Raw genomic sequence first — 12034 nt, 5'->3', positions numbered from 1 at the left:
AAAAATGTCCTTCTTTCATCTGTCCTTCCAATGCACTCCAGAATGTCACTGACACCTCCCGCCACCTCTTCTGTCCTCTCTTCTTCAGTGATGACGTGCAGAGCACCCCCACGGGACCGTCCTTGAGCAAGTCCACCAAGGACAGGCTTCTCTCTACAGCCCGTTGGTTATTCACTTGCAACTTCTTGCATGTTGCGTTGCGTCTGCTCATCAGTTCCTCTGTGTGATTGTGCCTCCCAGTACCAAAAACCTGGTCAAGACAGAGGAAAATCCACAAAGCCAATTCAGATAGTAGCTTCTGGGCCACCGCTACCGGCATCACAACCCAGGGACAACGGCGACAACCACTGGAGTCACCCTCGGTGTTCTCGCTGCGCAGGGTGTGGGCTAAGTCCACTACTTGCTTTATCTCACCTAACCCCCGGGTGATCCTGCAGGTGGGTGCTGGCCTCCCTGCTTCCCAGACAAAACGCAGTGCAGCCTTAGAGGTTCGGCAAACATACCCACCATCGCGTATGTAATTACGGGCAGCACAGGACACGCTCTCGGGCCTTTCTGAGCATGTGGGGGCTCCATCTCTTACGTGTGGTTACAGACTAGGGTCTCTTCTTCAAGTCTTGTGGTTGCGGAATATGGTCGGCACATTATTTTATATCGTGTCTTTCCTGCTTAGCAAGTGTCCTGCCGTTCTACTCCATATGATATCTTGAATGTTATTTCATCAATACATTTTTACACTATCTTTAATTTCTGCAAGGTATTTCATTATTTGTCTAAAGACATGGAAAAAGATGTTATTCTCTTAACAGCCAAAATAAAGCCCTAATTCGTCTGTTGCATTTCTAATAAGGAGAAGTCTCTATTTGGAGAATTTCTTGATAAACCTTTGGGATGGAGATGAGAGTGATGAAGGAAAAGATGACATAAAGATAAAACAAGTCCCAAAAGTCACTCAATCGCCTTCTAGGAAGGCGGGTGGGGGTTACTGCAAGCACTTCTGTTGTGCTGGGTTCTGGAATGAGGGAGAAAGCCAGTGCGGGCGCAGCCCAGCATTGCTCTCAGGGCGAGGGACGTGGACACGGGTGGGGAGGGGCCGTGCTGGGATGGATATGAAGTCGACTGGCAGAGGTCCTGCCCCAGGGAGCCCCAACACGGGGAAGCGAAATGCGAGCCAAGGGCTACCCCTGAGAGTGCTTCACTCTCGTATCTCCACCCAGTAGCCCAGGTGGGCGGCTGGCCTGAGGACACCTGAAGGCTGCTTGTCTGCTCACTCACCCTTCGGTTTCACTTGGGAAACCTAATCCCATCTCTGGCCTTTTTCCAAACATCAGCCTACTTGTCTTACGGGTTATGTCACTTCTGCTCAGTAGCTTGACGCAAGGCCCACACGTTAATGAAAGCGATGCTTTTGGAAATTTTCAACCTTATTTTTTAATTAGTGTTTTATAATTCTTCTTAGTAAGGGAGCCTCAGTGAAGATTATTTTCATCTAAGAAATGTTAAAACTCAAAGACCATGGTCTGGAGATATTGGTTAAGATGGCTAGGGAAAAAGCGTAATACAACAGGCTGAATGCATGTTAACAGTGGGTGCTTTTGAAAGGTAGGGTCAATAGTGATTTTCTTCTATTTTTCTATACTTTCCAATTCTCTGTGAAGGCCTTATGTACTTTGATAACCAGGACCTACAATAATCTGCCCCTGGCAAGTGCAGTCTGCTCATTAACGAGGGAGGTCAGCTCAAAGAGAAGAGAAAGGTGTCAGGGTGGGGACCCAGGCTCTGGTTGGTGGGAACCTGGCAAGAACCCGGCTCCACCGACTGCCTAGGGCCCTGGCCTGGGCTTTGCTGGGCATGGGAGGAACAGAAAGAAGAGAGAAACTCTAGGACCGGAGACATCCAACAACCCACAGAGCTGAACAGAGACAGTCACCTCGACTGTGCTGAGGTTCTGTGTCCCCTGGGTCTCCTGACAACAAGGCAGAGTCCTGCAGAAAGCCAGCTCTAAACCCCCTGCTGCAGAGGAGAGCACTTACGAGCACGCAGGGTCTGGGCCACCTGGATCCCCAGTGGGCAGTTTACAGTTCATTCACCCAGAGCCTCCTTATTTAGTACATGCCACGTGCTAAGCCGGGTGCTGGTGATACACCAGGAATCGGTCCACCTTGACCCCTGCTCTCAGGGCGCTCTCCGTCCGGGAGCACCAGGCAAGGGGAGCGAGAGAAGAGGGCGTTTTCAACAGAGAGAGTGGCGAAGCCAGGGCCCAGGGGCACAGGAGAAGCTGGCCTATTCTGGGCATTGCAAGTCCTGTGTGGCTGGAGGTGAGGCTGAGGACCTGACACAGAACTTTCTGGGCACAGATGCCATACGGATGCCTTGGGGTTCAGGGTCCTTCAGGCAGGAGAGCATCGCTTCAAGCTTTTCCTTTTATAAAAATGCCTTCCTTAATGGCGGGGTGAAAGCCAGATCTAGGCAGAGAAGGACTGAGCTGGGGGACGAGTTAGAAGGCTGAAGCCAAGGACGATGAGGGACACTTGAACTTGGGCAAGTGCAGGGCCTGGAGAGAAGCAGGTGCCCTCCTGAGGTCTTGAGGAGGCAGACTCTAGGTCGTAGGTACAGATCCCTCCTTACCTCTGGACTGGAACAAGCCATCAGCCCCAAGACAAAACGGGAAGACAAATTAATTCAGAGATGGGCTTGGGACAAGCCCTGGAGGCGTGTGGAGTTCGGGGTAGACAGTGTGACACTGATTATAGCCAGAAAAGGTGTCAATCCTCATGTATATAGCACTTACTAGGGGTGTTTACCTAAGAGAAACAATTAGCCAGCATTGTAATTCACTAGAGTTTAGTTTGGAGGGGGTTTTAATATCAGATTGCCGAAGTGTAAAATCAGAACCAAATAAAGAAGTTAACAGAAAGGCAAGTATGGCCCCCAGCTGTCCCCCATGTGGACGTAGAAGTCTGCTGGGCCAACCCCGCTCCGTGTGCTGGCCGTGTAGAATGTCTTCAGTGACCCTCCAGTGTAAATACAAGGACAGCTCTGTAGGAAGCCTCTGGGGACACTCTCTCTGTAGATTTCCAGGCCAAATCCAAATGCTTCAAGAACCAACCCTCACAGACATGCAAATTAGGGCAGAAAAGAAACTTTAAAAAAGTCCAGAAGACATACTCTACGTGAGGAAACAAGGGGGATCTGAGGGTGATGAAAATTTTTTTCCTCTCTGTGCTATTTTGAAATTTTCTCAATAAGCTTTGAACTGCTTTTAAGTTAGGGAAACAAACACGATACTTATGAGAAATCAAGTTCATGAAGAAGGGGAGAAGGTTTTCGAGGTATTTTGCCAGATGTTTCGCTTCCATGAATCGTGTTAACAGAAGCTGTAGTAATAAGACCAGCGAGACACTACTGTTGCAAAATCAAGGAAACCCACATCATACTGCCTCTTGGCCTCCCAGGCCAGCGTCTCAACCGAAGACACATGTCGTGGTCGACTGTGTGTCACAAACGAGAATGACGTGGTGAGAAAAGGCAGACAAAAAGCCCTCTGATTAACTCACGGCAGCCAACACAGACAGCCCCGGTGGCTCCACAGGGCTAGTCTTAAAAGGCAGGAAGATGTGGACAGCTTCTGCGACCACAACAGGAAGGACCTTATGCCCTTAAAGGATGACATTGAAATTATGCTCCCCCACTGGAAACGCCCTTGCTCAAGGGAGGCGTCATGCAGGTGGCTATTAGGGCAAGGCAGGTACTATGGTATCTGACAAGGCAACTGGATACAAAATAGACGAAGAATCAAAACTAAATATGGAACCCTTCCGTAACGATGCTAAGACCCAGTAACAACGGGACGGGTGATGTTCACATACACATCCACCAGGCAGTTCTCTGCCACACAAGCTGGGTGTCCCCCAATTCAACTCAAGTTTAATGCTATCTTCCCAAGACAGCGTTAGACCGCACAGGTTAGGGGCTCAGTCCCACAAGACACTCTCACCCTGCTTCAGACGCCAGTTGCAAGTCACAGGTCCCCAGGTTATACACAGCTTCCGTCCGACTTGGCTACAGATCAGGAGTTCTCACGACCCCCTCCTTCGATTTGGTTCGATTAATTTGCTGGAGCGGCTCACCAAGTTCAAGGAAACACTTACATTTCCAGGCTTATTAAAAGATATGATAAAGGATACAGATGAACAGCCAGATAAAGAGATACACACGACGAGGTCAGGGAGGGTCCCAAGAGCAGGAGCTTCTGCCCCATGGAGCTGGGTTACATCACTCTCCTGGTGTAGGTGTGTTCATCCACTTGGAAGCTCTGCGAACCCCGTACTACTGGGATTTCATGGAAGCCTCCTCACGAGGGCGTGCTCAATTACTAACTCCACTTCAGCCCCTCTCCCCTCTCGGGAGGATGGGGATGGGACTGAAAATTCATAGCCACTAATCATGGCTTGGTCTTTCCGGTGACCGGTCCTCATCCAGGAGCCCACCCAGAGCTGACTCAATAGAACAAAAAGATGCTTCTGGTGCTCTTATCATTTAGGAATTCACAAGGGTTTTAGGAATTGGGGGCAAAGAGCGATATATTTTCTATTGTCTCCCATCTTCCAACTCAATAAGACAAACCGCCAAATTTCTTTTTATGGGCAAAAGATTTGAACAGAAACTACGAAAGAGAGATAAATGGTCAGTAAGCACATGAACAAATGCTCCACATGGTTAGTCATCAGGAAAAAGAAACTTAGAGCCACAATGAGATGCATCTATGTACCCACTTAGATTAGTCTAACATTAAATAAAGCAAAGAGTATTGGCAACGATGTGAGCCACTGGAACTCACACACATTCCAGGAGGGAATACAAAATAGCATAACCATTATAAAGGACTCTGGCAGCTTCTTACAAACTGTCAAACATATACTTACCAAATGATCCCGCAGCTCTGGTCCTAGCTACTTTACCAAAGACTTGTGTACAAACGTTCATAATAGCTCTACTCGTAATTGTCAAAAACTGGAAGCAAATCAAATGTTCATCAGCTATCAAATGGATGTGCAAATTATGGTACATCCATACGATGGAAAACTATTCTGCAAAAGAAAGCGATTAACTACTGACAAACACAAAAACATGGTCGAATCTTAGAAACATCATGTCGGGCAAAAGAAGCCAGACACAAAAGACTACACTGTGTATGATTCCATCTACATGAAATTAGAGAAGGGGCCGACTGAAGCCTCAGGGTTGGAAAGCAGGTGAGTGGCTGCCTGGGGAAGGGGTGGGAGGTTGGCTGCAGAGGAGCATAAGGGAACTTCATGGGGTGACAGAAATATTCTATGACTCAGCTGAGGTATTAGATTCACAAGATTTTTTATTTGTCAAAACTCATCAAGGTGTACCTTTAAAAATGGATTTTTACTGTATGTAAATTATACTTCAATAAGGTTGAGAAAATAGAGATAAGTATGATCTCATTTAGGCATAATAAAAAGATGTATGTGGATGTGTGTTCCATGTATGGCATGAAGACAGTGCCAACCAACTGAGGGCATGGTTGGCGCAGATCAGGGGAGTGCCTTTGGCAAGAAGGATGTGTAAACCGGGACCTGGGCCTTTTTTCCTATAAATTCTGTGCTGGTTGAATTGTGTGAAAAAGCAACTTAGAAGAAAGAGAATGAGGAGGAGAAGACGAAACAGAAGTGATTTGTCCAGGGAACACCAGAGGCACGCAGGATTCAAGTCCAAGCTTTCTGACTCCATGTGTGGATGTGACCCAGGTCCCAAGAAGGATTAAAGGCAGATGCTCTCCATCATCTGTTGCTCATTTTGATGGCATGCAAAACCATGTCCAAGGGCCGCTTGGAAAATTCCTAATTGTGGAAAACATTGCTCCCTTTCAGTGGAAACACGTAATGCTGTGGTTTCTGATTTCAATTGTTAAATAAATATTTGCCATTTTTACCAATAACTTCTTCCCCAGAATAGAAAGAACTGTCTTTCTGCTTCCTCATCCTCAGCTGTCGCTCCGACACAGGCAGTACCCACAGACTCACCTGCCAGTGCTGTCCACTAAGTCTGCAGCTCAGCCCTTCCTATCCCATCAGGGGTGGTTCTCTGAGCATTCTAGAATGCTGCAACCTAGACCTCAAAACACTCTGCATCTTAGTTCCAAAAATATGAATCATGGCCAATTTTATATCAACCATCTTTTAACGTGCAGGAACTGGGCACATCTAAAAATGCATTTTCAGTTTTAGAATAGTGCCTGGTACATATGGCGCTATTTACGGTAGCAATGAATCCACATGGAGCTGAAACACCAATGCCAAATTTCTCTTATGACACTCAGGGGGTTTTGCAGGGGCGAGAAGGAACGAGTGTTTTTTTTCCCCCCTATTTCTTTACTGAGTCTACTGTCTCTTTGCTAACGTCTGTAAGCAGATCTTGGACTGGTGAACTCGAGGCGTTCCCCTGAACTGTGGCTACGTGAGCACTAGGTGGCAGAAGAGAGTCTGTTTGTTAAAGCCTCCAGAACATGTCTACCTCATGATGAAAAGACTATACTTCAAAAGAAAACCGTGGCAAACTCATTTTAAAAGATGTTTCCAACTTGATGTTCTGAAGGTAGACACATTCCAACAAGGCATTTACCGGCTCTCGGGAGCCTGGCTTTGCTTTGCCTGCAAACTCACTGTTCTTAAATCAGACTAGAGTCAAGACGGCACCTCGTTCACCCTTCAACTGCTGAAATAATATGTAGACTTGTCTCTTTCATTGCTTCCTATTGGCTTATCTCTCTATGGGGAGAAATAACCGATATGACCAATTAGCCCAAATCTGGGAATGGGGAGCAGGGACGCCTTGGTGGCAGGGGAGAATCTGAGAATTTCTCTAAGGATTGTCTCCGACACACAACCACTTCGCATTTTCTTTTGCCTTTTCCCGACTGCTCTCCCCAGCACCCTCCGCCTCCCACCTCCCAAAACTACCCCAGGAAAAACTGGTTTGTGGATTTACGGAGGGCCAGGTGACGATGTCAATGTGACAGCTTTCTAAAGGGGTTTCCAAGGGTAACCTTGATTCCACGTGAGACTCGCCCATCAAAGCTGCAACTCCGCATACAAGAGCCAGACACCCTTCCCACAGGACTAGAGCAGTCTGCCGCGGGGTGGAGAGAAGGGGGCCCAGGGAGAGCCTGCCCTCCAAGATGAGCCCTGCGATGGGTGAATGACAAACACCCACATCTGTTTAGACACCTAAGGGGGCCCAGGGAAGCTGCAAGCCTTACAGAAACTAGAAATTACAAAAACGGTAGCAAGAAGTGTCTGGACAGAAGCATACTACGTGGACACAGACACACACTTTCTTCCGTGGCCCCGGGAAAGTTCCGAATCACACCTAGAAGCTGCCTTTAGTCTATATCTCAGCAGTGAGAGAGGCTGTGGGCCTGAAAGTCAGTGGTTGGGACAAAAAAAAACATAAAGCTTCCTACAGTGAGGAATGTGGGGACCAAGACCAATCGACCAGAGACCAGCCGGGGCCGGACACAGCACAGCAGTTTCCAGCAACCACTGCAGACTCGCTGCTGGCTCTCTGCCAACAGCTCTTTGCTGTGAAGGCCGCTCCACATCTTGGGAGTCCCCCTGGGGGAAGAGGGGAAGGGTGGAACCCTGACCTGGCTGAGTTTAAACCTAAAGGGACTGTGAAATTATTGAATTGCCTGAGTTTACTTGAGAGAATGAAAAGTGAGGGTTTCCATCAGAGATTAAGGGGAGTTACGCAAACAGGAGGGAAGTTCTGCTTGTGCTCCGCTGAGTATGTCCCCGGGGGCACGGACTCCCTCCCTGGAAAATGGGCGGAATCCGAGTTCTTAGCAATGGGACGAAGGCTGACTTCTATTTCCTAACTTGGCACAGAGGGCAGGGAGATCACTGTTAAAAGAAGGAAGTGAACCCCAGAAGCCAGCTCGCTGATCAGCATCCCATTCTCTGCGCTGACATCTCTGTGAGGCAGGTCATGGGATCCCGTTTTACAAACGAGGAAACTGAGGCTCAAGGCAGTTAAATGACCTCCCTAAAGTTGCTGGCGGGGAACGGAGCTTGAATGTGAACCCAGCAGTTCTGCACCTCGAACCTGCCCTCTTTGCATCACACCTCACTCCTACTGCAGTGCGTGAAATGTTTAACTGTCTCAAATCAGAAATAACAATGATAAAAATAATAACAACTTAGAGGTAACTACCACTCTCTCCTCCTACTTCTTGCTGATATTTTCAACACCCCATGCCGGGTAAATTTCAACCCCTTAGAAGTTAGCCATGGCCTTGACATCCAGCAACCATGCTTCCAGGAATGTATTTCCATTTCTTTATTTGTAGACCTGCACTGTCCAATATAGCGGCCACTCACCGCCACGTGGTTATTGAGCACGTGAATGTAAAGTACATAAACGTAAAGTATAAAACATGTAAATTATGTCAACGTAGAGTATAAAATGCACCTCAATGTCATAGATGTGGTATGAAATAAAGAACATAAAATGTCTCACTGATTATTTTTATATTGATTATATGGCCAAGGGATAATATTTTGGATATATCGGGTTAAATAAAATACATTAAGTTTACCTCTTTCTTTTTACTTTTTTACTTTTTTAATGTGGATACTACCAATTTTTTTAATTCCATATGTGGCTCACCTTTGCAGCTTACAATTAAGTTTTTCTCAGATGGTGCTCCTCTACGAAATTAATTTGATATCTATTCTTATGTGACCCTTCATTGATTATTTTCCAAAGTCAGTGATTCAACGGAAAGACAAAAGGTTCCCAAGACCAACGTTTTGTTTGAGTTGATTTTTGCCAGTGGTGTTTTTTCCTAATGCTTTCTTGTTGCTGTGTTCCAGTGGCTCTTAGGAGAGCCAGAAGTCAAAGCTTGAGAAAGTGCAGAAGCTTTGAAGATATGAGACCCTGGTTCATATTCTGGTTCTACTTCCTATTCACAGGGAACCTGGGCCATTTACTTAACTCCAAGCCTGGATTATACCCTGCAGGAAAGGAAGGGCAAGAATAGCTAATGCTTAATGATGCTGAAAGGATAAAATGAAATAATAAGTATGAAGTGGCTGGTACCCACTTTGTTTTATAAATACAGCCCTGCTGTTCTCCGACTGCCCTCATCCTCGTTTCGAGTCCACTCCTTGAACTATATTTAAAATTCACTTTGTAAAGGCAATCGGTGTATGTGGGGAAATTTGAAATGTAATAAAGCTGTAAAAAAAAAAAGTGCGAAACTGTGCTTAGAGAAGTGAACTTCTAGCTGATTTGAGGAAAGCATGGTCATCTGTTCTGGATGCCTTGGCTTCCCCATCTGTGAAAGAGGGAGAAGGTTATACAGCAGTAACGTTTGGAGGCCTTAGGGGTGGGGCCGACTGCGGGTGTGGAGGGGGTCTCCAGGGTGATCCTGCCCCACCCACTGAAGATCTGGCAAAGGGACATCACTGGGCTCTGATGGGGACTCAGTCCCTGACGCGGTCGTCACTTTAACTTGAGTTTCTCCTATTGCTTTCCACCCTTTTTTTTTTTTAAATTGAAGTACAGTAGATTTACAATGTTGTATTAGTTTCTGGTGTATAGCATAGTGATTCAGATATATGTGTATACATATATATTCCTTTTCGCATTCTTTTTCATTATAGGCCATTAATTACAAGGTATTGGCTATAGTTCCCTGTGCTATACAGTAGGACCTTGTTGTTCATCTATTTTATATGTAGTAGTTAGTATCTTTGAATCCCAAACTCCCAGTTTATCCCTCCCTACCCCCTTTCCCCCTTGGTAACCATATGTTTGTTTTCTATGTCTGTGAGTCTGTTTTCTGTTTTGTAAATAAGTTCATCTGTGTCATTTTTTTTAGATTCCACATATAAGTGGTATCATATGGTATTTGTTTTTCTCTTTCTGTCTTACTTCGGTTAGTATGATAATCTCTAGGTCCATCCATGTTGCTGCGAATGGCATTATTTTATTCCTTTTTATGGCTGAGTAGTATTCCATGATATATATATAGAAACTCCTATCTTAGCAACATTAAAAAAAAAAAAAAAACCCAAGCCTTCATTTTCTTCTGGAGAAGCAAGCCTCCCTGTCTGGCCATATAAATCGTAATGTGAACAATTTCCAGCTTGCCGGCTGTGGCCGTCCAGGTGGGCCTCCCCTGCACTGCAGTTACCTCCTGATTTACAACTTCCTCTGTGTCTGATGTGTTCCCACTCCACTCAGATGAGGAACCAAGACCAAAACAACCTCTGGTGCCCAAAAACCTGTTGGAAGCAGAGGCTTCAGCCCCCCAAACCTCAGACTCGGGCGGCGGGAGAGCCCCGCCCTGATCTTTCCTTCAGGAACCAAACGAGATCGGGGGTTGCTTGGTTTTGGATACGAGGAGCGGTGGCTTCCATGTCTTCCCTGGCGTGAGGGCTGAGGCCAGGCAGAGGCGGTGATGCTAGAGGACAAGCAGAGACGGGGCTTCGCCCTCGGCGGTGGGAGTGAGCCCCAGCCCTGGGGTCCAGCTCACATTTCTAGAAGAGACAAGATGTTCAGCAGATGTTGAACCAGAGGCTGGGCCTCTCTGGGCACAGCTGTGGGATCCAGTCCCAGCTCCATGTTGGCCTTGGTTCCCCTTCCTGGACTGCCAGCACAAACTCCCCGCCCCCTCCTGTCCAATTTGCATAAACTGAAAATGATCAGCCCCAGGCTCCTTTTGTCATAGGAAAGGGGGGTTTATAGAATTAGACAGAGATGAGTCAACACAACAAGGATCTCACACGCAGACCATGAGTCAAGGCCGACGTTTCCCTGGTCACGCTGGGTGTCCGACCCCCTAGGAAGGGTTCCTTCTTGAATCTTCCATTTAGCCTCCCGTCTTCCATTTAGCCTCCCGTCTTCCAAGGCATGTCCAGCTTTGGCAACAAGGCCAGCACGTGGGGATAGGGTCAGATGACATGAAGACCCCGCCCACGTCCCGAGGGAAGTGCCATTTAGATCACATTGTTGTTGTTGTTTTTCACTTTTCCCAACAGTCACTGCTAGTTGCAAAGGCCTGGGGCCTCCAATTGCTAGAAGCAGAGAGGGTGGAGAGGGTGGGGAGGCCTTCATTAGGAGAAGATCACGAGTTTGCCCCCAGGCCCAGCCTTAGAAAAACAGACATCTGTGGACACCTGTGGGCCAGACACAGGGTCCCAGGATGGACGGGCTCCCTGGGTACAGCCTGCTTTCCCACATGATGGAGCTAAGTCAGCCTGGACGCGGTCCTGGCGGCACAGCGGGAAGTGATGGCATGCCCGTCAGTGTCAGCCTGCGAGCTTGCATGCATTCCTGCGAGGGTGCAGTGAACTCTGCACAGCCTCTCCGACGTCTCTTAACCCACCGCGTTCAGGTCCAGCTGCAAAGACGACCCAGGCAATGGATGCAACACTGCCTCAGACCCTCGGAACTCACCGGTGGCCTCAGTTCCTCTCTTATTTGGACAGTCACTGGGGGCTCCCTTCTGGGAGTCCTGGGAAAAACAAATCTGACTGAATAGCAGTCTGCACGTCTGTCCTTCAGCCTGTCTGTCCGTCTGCTGCTGCGGATGGCTGAAGCTCCAGTGGCCGTCATCTGGTGCAGAGCCCGAAGTGCACCCAGGAAGCAGAGCAGCTGGGCCGGGTCACCAGCAGCCCCGCGGACTTGCAGTCCTGCTTTCCCCACCTCTGCACCAGTGGCCACCAGGACCCCCACGGCCACCTTTGCTGCCCAACACCCCGATGGGATTTCATACCACCCATCAGCTTCCTGGCCTCGGGTCCCTGCCTTGCTCTCTGCCCCAGGAGCCAGCTCAACAGCTCCTGGGGACGTCGAGTCTAACCAGGCCAAGGAGCACGTTACCTAAAGCCAGACTGTTCCTCCCTGAACTCTGGGACTAGAAGACCCCAATTGGCCAACAGTCTTTCCTTCCTAGGAGTCCCGGGGAACCTGGTTTCTTCGGCAGACCCCTCCGAGT

Source organism: Vicugna pacos, chromosome 28 (assembly GCF_048564905.1).
Source record: "Vicugna pacos chromosome 28, VicPac4, whole genome shotgun sequence".
NCBI lineage: Eukaryota > Metazoa > Chordata > Mammalia > Artiodactyla > Camelidae > Vicugna > Vicugna pacos.
The sequence above is the reverse complement of the archived record's forward strand: the minus strand, read 5'-3'. Positions refer to the sequence as shown.